The following is a 12,767-nucleotide window of genomic DNA, read 5'->3' as shown; positions in this document are numbered from 1 at the left end:
CTCTGAGTCACACAGCATGTTGGGAAACATTTCCCAAGAAGTTCTGAAGAGAAGGAGTTACCAGAAAGTTAGCATAGTATCAGAGAAATGAAGGCAGAGATGAAATCTCTGAGAGATACAACTGGCAATCCAAGGATCAATACAAATAGATCAACTTTGGTTTTAGGCCAAGCACCATATGAGGAGGAATTTGATCTGGGGAATCAGAGAAGAGCACAATTTTTGTGCTAAGACAGAAAGAAGTGGGTACTGAGTGTAAGAATTTCAGGTCCAATGTAACATGTCTGTTGTGCTGGATCTGAGTTAACCCATAGGTCTGCTTCTGCCTTGCCTTGGGTGTGGTACTGAAGTATACATATCTGAAACTGTCTTCTTGAGATTCTTTCAGGTCATTGGAAGAAATTCCATCTAAGTCCATAGTATCCACTGGACAGTATACCAATCCCTTCTATTTCCCTACCCCACTGTGTTGAGTCCTCATTCTTTGTATTCTAAACTACTGGTTGAAGTCCTATTATAGCACAACATCCAATAACTAAAATGCAACAACTCCTATATAGTCAGAGTTCTGAGAAATAGAATCAATAGGATATATGTGTGTATATATATACGGAGAGAGAGAGAGAGAGAGAGTTTTCTTTTAGAAAAACTCTTTTAGGAAAACACTTGTCTGATTATGGAGGCTGAAGTTCCAGTGATGTCATCTGGAAGCTAGAGATCCAGAAAAGCCAGGGGTGTAATTCTAGTTTGAGTCTAAAGAGCTAGAAACCAAGGGTGTTGATGGTGGAAATCTTAACTCAAGGGCAGAAGAAGATCAATGTCTAATCTAAAACAGGCAGGCAAGAAACAAAAGAGGGTAATTCCTTCTTCCTTTGCCTTTTGTTCTATTTGGGGCCTCAATGAATTAAATAATGGCCATTCACATTGGGGAAGGCAATCTACTTATGGAGATCACTAATTCAAATATTAATCTCATCCAGAAACACCCTTACAGACACACACAGACATATTTAATCTGAGTACACGTTGGTTCCAGTAGTTATCACATAAAATTTACCATCATGCTTTATTTTGTAAATTCTTGCCTTCTATCTGAGATTGGTATGTTTTCTCATCAGAATTGAATCTCCTGGAACAAACTCATTGTATTGGACCTTCTAGCTGTACTTGTGTAGACCAATCTCTATAGCCAGGTTAATTGTCTCAGAACCATGTCATAAAATTCAGAGAAAAGGACTCTGACCAACAGGCTCCACCTTGATTCACTGAGTGCTGCCCATTCTAAATGCTCTGCTACTCTAACTCCTTTCTATTTTGAAGTTGGCCTGTCTGAAAATTCACTGTGTTTCTTGACCTTGAAACGTCCACACATTTATACACGCGTGCACATTCAGGGAATGCAAAATGACCTTTGATTTCAAACTGCATTTGGTTAAAAGCAACAAAATCTAAGTGTGAAGTATCGAGGAATCAGAAAACGCATCTACTGAGAGTACAGGATGCAGAGATAGTCATAGTTTGCATCTTTACAAGAAAAAAGCCAGGCCAAAAATGATATATGGAGAGTGAGAAAAGTGCAAACTAATGGGTGGCTGGCTAAATTCATCTTCAATAATTCATTTAGATATAAGTAGCAGAATAGAGCCTGAGAAATCTGAAAATGTCAAGAAGAGAGACCTATTAAATGACTTTCCAACTGTTATCCAAGGTCAGGAGAAACATTAGCTTGAAACCATGAATGTCCTGGTTCCTAGGTTCCAATTTTAATAACTAGATGATGTATCCTGTTCTTCCAGGTACAATCTTCATTCACCGAGAAATGAAAAGGAAACAAACCCAGAGATAAACAAGCTTATTCCAGATTATCCTGACTTTATCTGTTAAAAGGCATTTGTTTAGTAGAAGTAGCAGTGAGTGTGAATTATTCAATGCCCATATCCTTCCCAACTTTAAGGATTTTTTTAAAATCCAGGTATAAAGACCATTAAAAATTGATAAAGCATTTGTAAACCCTTAGCAAATGAACCGTCAAGGGACACATTAATAAAACATCTTTTAAAATCTCCTTCTCTGAGCTGATTCTCATCATGCTGTCTCAAGGCAGAGTAAACCGCGCTGCTTATCTTGCAGCTCTTGGTACTACCCAGCATGTCTAGCAAGGTGAGACAGAAGACAGAGGGCAGGGCCTTTTAGGAAATCAGTGCCATCTTTCACACAGGTATCCACACTCCTCCAGCTGATTCACAACTTAGAACGATTCCCTAAGTAAATATATCCTTAGCCAGAATTTTTCACTGGGTCACTAAATATAAATTTATAGATGGGTCTTTTGACATTTCTATTTGCAAAGCAAAACATTCAAGATCCTAGGGGAATTGAAGTGTTAGGAATTTAGGAGGAGCCAATGAAAGTTTTCACCTTGAGGTCACTGTTCACATTCAGCCCAGGCTAAAGGAGCAGTCAGGGTCACTGAACAGCAGAGCTTTGAGGCAGTTAAGTGACTTGGCTATTCTTATTCTCACTGGCTAATGCAAAAGATATAAAAATGTATTTTACTGACATGGCATCTTTCTTATTCGCAATGAAGAGCAATGCAGGCACAAGAAGAAACCAGCTATTAGCATATCAACCTGTCACTGCCCTTGGACAGAGCAGGGGTTGTCAAGAAAGCTTAGTGTAAACAAGATCAACAACAAGGATCTGGAATCAGGAGCAAGAAGAATTTTCTACAATCCTATAAAAAGAACTACCGACCTGGGGTGTGACTAGAGATTACCTGGTAAGCACGTATTCATCAAGAAATTTGTCCCCATGTCAAGGCACAGAATAGTCATTTTAGGGATGGTGAACAATTTTGTCATTAGTAACACTCCAAATATTTACTGAAGTCTAACTGTATGAATGACTTTGTTGGCACTGAGTGTATAATGATATCATAAGACCCAGTCTGTGCTTTCCTGAGGATATCACTCCATTTTTGAAGGTAAAATTCGTAGGTAAACAGGAAAATAATTTTTCAAGGTGGCACAAAATTTCCAGGTATCAGAGAAAAATCGATTTTACAGAAGTACTGAGATGAGATGGGTGTTTTAAGAGTCTACAACTGGTATAATTAAGGACATTATAGGATAATAAAACAGAAATTTTCTTGATTCCTATACATTTTGGCCTAATTTACTTAACACTGTGCCCACTTAGAATCCCACTTCAGTTCAGTTCTGCTTCATCCAAATGAAGGAGGTGAACCTCTCATTTGCAAGAATACTAGTTGAGACACAGAGTTTAGATTTATTGCTCTGAAGGAAGTCCAGAGTCTTTGTTCATCTTTAAAAAGTACAACTTTACCAAACCTATATCAAAATTTCCAAAAGAGAATAAAGCCGTTTCTCTGTATAATTTCCCCTGCTAATCCCGTTAGCTTGTGTTAGGGTTAGAGTTTGGGTTAGGTAAGGATTGGAATTCATGTTGCCCCACATTTTCCTGATTTACAAATAGAGGTTGCCAAAATAAAGACATATGCTCATTCCAGGAAGACTTCCTCTTTGTTTCATTTAATTGCCTACATATCTTGTCCTCAACAACCCCAGGGTGAAATGATATAATCCACCCTCATTCAAGATGCATTCACTCTCACCTGGACTAATGCATCCTCCTTGTAACTGGTCTTCCTCTTGCCATTCTGGCACACTTATAATCCTGTTCTACACAACATTCAGAAGGGTCTTTAGCAATGAAACTTAGTCTATATTACCCACCTGCTTAAGATACTCCTTTTCACAGCCCACTAGAGCTTTATGATGGTTTCCCCAACTTCTATCCATCCCTTAATGTTGACCGAGAACACATACCCACATACTAGCCACTTTTTCTTTACCGTGCCTTCTAAGGTCATAACTATCTAAGAAAGAGACTTGCTCTCTGTTGCTTGTCCATAAAACACTCTAGTAAGAGATATTTGCATCTTCAGTTCTTTCTTTTCCTTCAGGCCTCAGCTTGAACATCCCAGAGGCTTTTTCTGATTATTCAACTCCTCTACCATCTACCTCCTCATACATAACAATGCACCCCACCTCCACTGCCTGGTCACTCTCTACCATATGACTGTTTTATTTCTTGTAAAAATGATTATAGTGTTAATATTTTTACCTTATTACTTTATTTGCTTCTTTTTTTTATTATTATTATTTTCTCTACCCCTACCTTCAATTAGAAATGCATTCCAGGAAAACAAGACTATGTTTAATGTTCACATTTATGTGACAGTGCACTTAAGATATAGTCCCTACTCTTAAGAAAGATATGTAGTAAAGAAAATAGGGAATACACTTAAATAGGTATGAAAGACAATGTGCAAGAAGTACTATAAGTGAATGTGAACCACAGATTGGAAGAGGTCAAGGGAAAACGACTTCTAGTTACAATTAATAAGGAAAGCATTGTGATCGAGGTGATCCTTTAATTGACAAAGGATCTGGGATTGAGGGTGATTTTAGGGGACTATTCCACTCAGGCTAAAGTATAGGCAAATATTTTTCAAGACATGTAGAAAATGAACCCCAAGCTGCCATCCAAGAATGATGGAACAGAGACCAGGTGACACAGCCAAGGCCCTCTAAAGAATTTTATTATTTCTTTCATTATGTGGCAAAAATATTTCCCATCATTCAAACTAAGAAATTCAAGGAAGTTTTTCTTAAAGATTTGAAAACAGTAAATAAATAACTTATTTTAAATAATTATATTGCCTGGCACGGTGACTCATGCCTGTAATTCCAGCACTTTGGTAGGCCAAGGCAGGTGGATCACCTGAGGTCAGGAGTTCAAGACCAGCCTGGCCAACATGGTGAAACCCCAACTTTACTAAAAATACAAAAATTAGCCAGACCTGATGGTGTGCACCTGTAATCCCAGCTACTCAGGAGGCTGAGACAGGAGAATCACTTGAACCCGGGAGGCAGAGGTTACAGTGAGTGGAGAACGCGTCACTGTACTCCAGCCTGGGGGACAGAGTAAGACTCTGTCTCAAAATAACAACAACAACAACAACAAACACAATAACAACAACAAAACGAGCCGTTGGCAGGGCATGGTGGCTCACACCTGTAATCCCAGCACTTTGGGAGGCTGAGATAGGCGGATTGCCTGAGTTCAGGAGTTCAAAATAATTTGGGCAACATGGTGAAACCCTATCTCTACTAAAATATATATATTGAAAAAAAAAAGAAGAAAGAAAAATTAGCTGGGCGTGGTAGTGGGCACCTGTAATCCCATCTATCTGGGAGGCTGAGGAAGGAGAATTGCTTGAACCCAGGAGGCAGAGGTTGCAGTGAACCAAGATCCGGCCACTGTACTCCAGGCTGGGTGACAGAGTGAGACTCTCTTTCAAAAAAAAGAAAAAGCAGAAATAAATTATATTCTTCTGTAAAAGGAGCATATTCACATAGCTTATGTATAGCATATAATCAAATACTTGGCTACCTATAATAAACCATGCTTTACTTCCCTTGGACGGGAGATTGTTGCTTAAATAATAGAAGAGATAATCTCAAAGAATCTTAAATCCGATGTTTCTTCTTCCCAATTATTGTCTCCTCAACGACAAGATACACACTATTTTTGAATATATAAACAAACTAACTGTCTAAAATAAAAAAAATAGCTGTGACTGTAGATGCAAAAGGCCTGGAAATTATTCTTTGTTACCAAAAATGGTACTCTCTTCTCCCAGATGATATTTAAGCCCAGTGAGCACCCCAATCGCTCACTCCCTGTTCCTCACCCAGATATTTGCTCTTGTAATAGTCTTGTTGTTCTTACAGCGACACAATTCTCTCCAACAACCTCCTATATCCTTATAGGCAATGGGCTGTGTCCATCCCTATTAACACAAAGGATACAGTGAAATAGATCTTGAGGTACCATGTAGTGCAAAGCCCAGGAAAGAGGTTTTGACTATGACACGGCCCTAGTTGCTTATGAGCACTGTCTGATAAATCACCCAGTTAGACCCCTACTGCCACTTGGCTTCTGTGCTGCTGTAGTCTGATCTTTTTCAAAGCAAAGTCCACCCAGCCATTAAAATAAATAAGGAGACGATTACTGACTTTCAATCTCTTCACAGAAAAATAAGTTAAGAACAACCACACGCAAACACATATATACATAACACACTCCAAGACTAGTGTCACTGAAGATTTCATCAGTTGTCTGACAAGAAGATATTTAATTAACTCTCCTACCTGTCTCTCCCTGCATGATACAAACAAATCAAGGAGCTTTGGAAGAATAATTAATTCAAGATGTAAAAGCAGCGTCAGATTAAAAAAAAAAGAGAGAGAGACAGAAGCAGGAGGATTCTGGAGTGCTTAATTTTCATTAAATAGCACTCTTGCTAAGAATTTTGCCACCAAGCGTGCCTCTGAGGTCAGGACTTAGCATGTCCTGATCCACCAAATGTATACAATAAACCTGAGGGTCCTAACAGAGGGCCACATCAGAAGGTGTAAGTATGCCTTTGGAAATGAGTGCATCCAGAGTATTAAAGTAGCTCTCCAATCTCATCTTTGGAAGTGTGTAGGTTGGGAGTTCTCAATGGTGAGGGTGGGTGGTGGCTCACACCTGTAATCCCAGCACTTTAGGAGACAGATTGGCAGATCACCTGAGGTTGGGAGTTCAAGACCAGCCTGACCAACATGGTGAAACCCAATCTCTACTAAAAATACAAAATTAGTCGAGCGTGATGGCGCATGCCTGTAATCCCAGCTACTCAGGAGGCTTAGGCAGGAGAATCGCTGGAACCTGGGACATAGAGGTTGCAGTGAGCCGAGATCACATCAGTGCACTCTAGCCTAGGCAACAGGAGCGAAACTTTACCTCAAAAAAATTTAAAAAATAAAAAAAAGTCAACTATATCCTGGCTGGGTACGGTGGCTCATGCCTGTAATCCCAGTGTTTTGGGAGGCTGAGGTGGGAGCATCACTTGAGGCCAGGAGTTCGCGGCTGCAGTGAGTTGTGATTGTGCCCCTGTACTCCATCCAGCTGGGTGACAGAGCAAGACTCAATCTCAAAAAAGAAAAAAAAAAAATTTCCCTTCTGTCAACTTATGGGTGCAGAGGAACTCTAGCCTCTCCTCCTATATATAACCACCCCTACCCAATGGGAAGAGATGTAACTTTCTTAATTGATGAATTTGAAAGAAGTGCTTGAGTGTTCTTGGTTCTGCTCTTCCTGCTCTCCACTTTGGGGCTGATCTTGTCAACAAGAAACTTCCATTTTCTGATAGACAGTTCCTCACAAGCGAACTTCGATTTTCCTCTTTTTCCTGTCATGGGGATGAAGCATGAACAAGATCAGTGTATCACAGGTATTACATCACTTTCTCCAGATTTGCACTGTTTTGTAGTAATGAAGCTACTATTTTGTTCTCTGTCTCTCTGGTGTCTCCTTCTCTCAGTGATTTTGGAATTTGGAAAAGGAGTATGGATGTATTTATTGATACCACAACACCTCTTTCACCTTGTGGAAGGAATGTTTAGATACCTGTTATGATTTAAATGTGTCCTCCAGAGTTCAGGTGCTGGAAACTTCATCCCCAATGCAACAGTGTTGGGAGGTGTGGCCTAATAGGCATTTAGGTCCTGAGGGATCCACCCTCATGCAGAGATTAATGCTGATTATGAAAGAACACAGTCTGTGGTATTCCTTTACAGAAACACAAAATGAACAAAGACAATACCATAAAGATAATTTCAATGATTTTCTGTTTTCTTTTGCTACATTAATAGAGTCTTAATAACTTTTTGACTTCAGGCAAACCAGGATAAAATTAAAAGGAACAGTCACACAATCAGAAATTGTTCTTTTTAATATGTTTTGATTTGAAGTTATGAAAGTTAGAAAATGGTCTTAGGAAAGAATTCTCAAATGGAGGGATGTGGGTCAGGAAACCCTACATGCATTTACAAGAAATGTAAGACTGAGAACAAACTGTCATTTACTTCGAATAGCCTCTGTCTGCTACATTTTCATTAATAACAGTTTGAAGAAATTTACATGTTTTTAAAAAGTAGCCACACTTGCCAGGCTTTCTGCAAGGAGAGTCATTTGCTTCCCTGGTTACATCTTTAACACTAGTTGGTTCTCCATGCACTGAAAACAATCCTGTTCCTGGTGGCCTCAGGCCCTCTCTTCTGACTCTGATTTTCCTCTTCCAAAACTTCTTGATTAGCTGACTGTGCAGATCCGTTATGTCAGGTCAAGTTTTGTCCAGCTCTTTCTTCCCAATACACTTGGTGCTTTCAACCATCTCCTGATTTTCAAGCGTTATCAGTCAGAGGCTTTTTCTTCCTCTTTGTATACCAGACATGTTCAGTCAATAATAACCTCCTCCTAACATTGATACCTCAAACACTTCTGGATATCAGCCTAGGCGCTCTACAAATTTGGAAGGATTAGTGACTACTTTTGCTATATACCCAACACTTTAAAAATGTTATGATACTTATACCAATACAAAAGTACATAAGCACAAGGTTATTCACTGCAGCATTCTTTGTAAATCCAAAATATTAGAAACAACCCAAGTGCCATACATAGAAGAGCGTTTGAATAAACTAAAGTATAGCCACACAATAGAGAACTATGCAGCAATAAAAAAAATAAGAAGATACCTTATTAAGTAAGACGGATGAATTTCTTGGTTGTATTGTTAAGTAAAAAAAATCAAAACACATATAAATATCTACGGTATGCTACTTCTATTTAAGAGAGAGGAATACAAGAAAATATATAGATACCTGATAATATATGCAAAAATAAATACAGGAAAGATAAACCAGAGACTAATGACATAACTTACCTAGGTGGGGAAGATGACATTAAGGTAAAAAGGATGAGTAAATGAAAATGGGATAAAAGGATTGGCAGGAGTCATACTTTGCTGAGTACAACTTTTGTTAAAGCTTTGACCTGTAGAACACATCAAAAAATGAATGAATGAAATTTACTCATTGCTGGAGAAATCATATAACCATATGTGTGTGTATATGTGTGTGTGTGTATATATAGCCATGTGTATATGTGCATGTGCATGTGTATGTGTTTGTATTATACACATATTTCCTAAGAATATTTATTGCAAGCACCTAGAAGCAATAATATCTTAGTAGGCATCAGCTCACCTAGCATCTGGATATTGATTTCTAAATGCAATTTCCCAATAAAGAAACTAGGACTCCTTGGAGAAATAGTTGATTCCAAAGTTGAGCAGGAAAAGTAGAAGTTAAGCATGGAATTTTTGTGGTTCCAGAAAGTCAACAACTACTCAGAAAATGATGGGACCATGTTCAAACAACTCAGAGTCTAATTTGACATACCTCTCAATGGTCAAACCTAGGAAGAGTCAAGCAAAGAATATACACTGATGGAAAGAGATTATAACCCATACAATAAAATAGATATACATGAGTCCATATTGATGGAAGTAAACAGTTAAATAAATAGGGAAGAAGAGATAGCTCTTCCTTACAGTAAAATTCCAATTAATTTGCAGGAATAATGAATAACAAGTGACCATTAGGTAATCAACACATATGGGTTGCAGGCAGGAATCATGGGTAGATAATAAAATTAGTAGACAGAAGTATGAGAAAAGGGACACTTGTGTGGTCACAAAATATCTCACCATAAGACATTCATTACAAGGAATAAATGGTCACCTTATAGTGATAAAATCTGGCAGGCCTATCTTCATCAAGTGATCAAAATTAATATCACTAATAACAAGCCATAACATCATGTTCTCACTGTTTTGTTGTACTGAGGAGGACTCATCACACAATCATCACAATGCTACACAATGGGCTGCATTCTTGACAGAAATGTGTAATCTCAACCTAATTATAAAAATAAATCAGCCAAGTCCAAATGGAAAGAGAGTCTAAAAGATAAATTGTTAGTACTATACAAGACAAAAGTGTTAAGGTCATGAATGACAAAGAAAGACTGAGAAACTACCACAGACTGGAAATCACTAAACAGACTTGAAAACTAAATGCACTACCAAATTCGGAATTGGATCTTGGACCAGAAAAAAGGACATTAATGAGAAAATTGACGAAATTTGTATAATACACATACATTAGTTAACAATCTCTAAATTTGAATGATATCAATGCTAGCTTCCAGGTTTTGATAATTGTAGTACAGCTATGGAAGGTGTTAACATCAGGAGAAGCAGGATGAAGAAAATTTGTGTTACTTTTACAACTCTCTAGTAAGTCTAATATTATTTCAAAATAAAATTCTAAAAAATTCTATACTTCATCCTCTCATTAACACTATTGTGTAGATATTACTACCCCTGCTTCATAAATGAAGAAACTGTAACCCAAAGAGAAAGCACCAACATTAAGGTTGCTAAACAAATGAGATGCTGGATCCAAGTTTATTTGACTACTACTATGAACAGGTATTTTCAATATACTACGCTGCTAAACCTTTCCTTGGTTATTTAATTCTAAGATTAGATGGGCTCTGTGTCATCTCTTTTACTTATGGTACAGACAATAGTAATAAAATATTCCTGCTTTAGATAGACAACAGAGGCCAAGAATAATTGTGTGATATTACAACAAATTGAAGAGTGATTGAGGACCTGAACACTTCCAAAGAGACCTAGAATTAAAACCAACCTACCAAATTCATCAGAGAAAACAGTAATACCTCGGGACTCTTTATGCTCTATATTAGATGACAAATTCTTTTAGTGCAAGGGCAGTCACTTAATGTAGAGTATAAAAATGCTGTTGTCTATCTTATCTTGAACACCTAACATTTTTCAGGGAACTACTATATAGCAGACCTCATGCTTAGAGCTTTATATACAGTGTTGCATTTCTTCTTTGCAATCTTCCATGAGTTAGGAACCAACATAATCTCCATTATCTCAGGAAGATATATCATGGGTTAGGTATCTTGCCTGGTGGGAAATTTAGATCCAGACTTTCCACCTGACTACAGATTCCATGCTCTTCCCAACTGCACATAATACTCAGTGTAAATGGAGGGTAAGTGCATTTAACTGTAATTTGTTGTTCTCTTCTTCCTTTGGTATCTTTGAAAACTCAGTGTGCTTCTAGGATGCACTTATGACTGCTGGTTTCTTGAAAAGGCCAGGCAGTGTCCCTGAAGGTGAATTTTTCCATCACACACCATGCAAGCATATCTCTTCCAGCTCTGTCATTTATTGTTATGGATTTCCTATATTTTCAATTATGTTCTTTTTTTTCAGCAGATTAAATCAGATTTGAGGACAATAAAGGGTTAATGAAATGATCTTGGTGTAATTACTCATTATAAAATATCTCCCTCTTGGTTGAGGCCTTATTTGGAGGAAAAAAAAAAAAAAAAAGCCTCCTGGGGCAGCAGCAACAAAGGAAGCTGATAAAGGAAGGGAGAGCCGCCTGTTCTTTAGTGAGTTTTATTGCAAATGGAAAAAGCATGTTACTTGTCAAAGGCGTTATTAGGAAACTCACTGAAAGATAAAAAGTGGAAGCAAAAAAAAGAACCCCTCCCCTCAAAAAAAAAATAATAGCCTGCTTTGCTTTTTCTCATTGCTCAGGAATGTTTGTATTTGCTTGTTTAAAATGACAGTTTGAAATGTAAGATGGAAAATGACTGGTTGACACGAGCCTTTGTTTTCTACTCTGTGCCTATTGTACCTGCGTGCACTGTATATGTATAAATCTTGCCAAACCTCCCTCCTCCCCTCTCCAAAGTGTCTGGATAATGACACAATTGGAATGCTTAGTACTCAAAGTTGTATCTTAATTGAAAGAGAAATAAAAGGAAAACATTAGAAAAGACAGCAATAATAAATATCTGGGGTTGTCTTTTACCTAAAGTTAAATGGATTTACTCTATACTTAATCTTTATTATCTAGTCATTTTGTGGAAGGTGTTTTGGTTGATGCCTGGCTTTTTTTTTTTTTTTCTTCCCTACAGGAACAAGCATTTATATAACTCAAGCTGTTAAAATCATGGATAGAAATGCCAAGGTTTTGAGGTTTTGCCTCCCTCCGGTGTGGAAGCATGGTACATCGCCATCTATGAACCTGAAGTCATCAAATCCCCTTTTCCACTGACACATTGGTGCTAAATGAAGCTAAATAAAAAAGCAAAGATCAAAGCAGAAAATCTCAAGAGATCTGTGTGCTTCATATTTTAGACAGCTTTCTACATGAAACTACTAAGGAGTAGATGGCAGAAAAACATTGGATTCCAGTTCTATCTCAGCCCTCATCTGGTTTGAACACTAGAAAAGCTTCTCGCTATCACCTTTACCATGAGTCTCATTGCATTTTAGTTTTTAGTTGTATAGGTGTCTTCCTAAAAAGCAAAGTTAATCATGACATTTCCCCATACAAAAGAATATTTTAATTACCTCAAAACAAAGAATAAAATTAAAATTGTTCAGATAGACATTTAAGGCCCTTCACAACTGTAGCCTTTTCTAGAGTCTTACCACTTGTTTGTCATCTTTGTCATCTTTGACAGGCTTTGAAAAGTGGAATAGGAGGGACAGTAGCCTCTGACAGGGCTTGGTAGATTACTAGGTGAGTCAATATGATTCTTTCCCTGGAGTTTGTGTTAGGAAATCTGGAGGGGAATCATCAAATTGTTAACAGAAAAGTAAGTGGACAGATATAGAGATAGATTTGAATTAATAGTAAAGAGTTAGAATAAAAATTGAGAAGCTTTGCTGCAGA

General features: G+C 37.7%; 1 long non-coding RNA gene across 1 annotated transcript in view; it reads right to left on the bottom strand.

Annotated features, from left to right (window-relative positions):
• LOC140712299 (uncharacterized) overlaps positions 1-12,767 on the bottom strand; it is a 91,393-nt gene that overhangs the window by 35,404 nt on the left and 43,222 nt on the right. The window contains exon 3 of the long non-coding RNA XR_012093829.1: positions 12,524-12,657. This is a non-coding gene — a long non-coding RNA (uncharacterized lncRNA). The remainder of the gene's footprint in view (positions 1-12,523; positions 12,658-12,767) is intronic.

Source organism: Chlorocebus sabaeus, chromosome 8, assembly GCF_047675955.1.
Source record: "Chlorocebus sabaeus isolate Y175 chromosome 8, mChlSab1.0.hap1, whole genome shotgun sequence".
NCBI classification, from domain to species: Eukaryota; Metazoa; Chordata; class Mammalia; order Primates; family Cercopithecidae; genus Chlorocebus; species Chlorocebus sabaeus.
The sequence above is the reverse complement of the archived record's forward strand: the minus strand, read 5'-3'. Positions and strand labels throughout refer to the sequence as shown.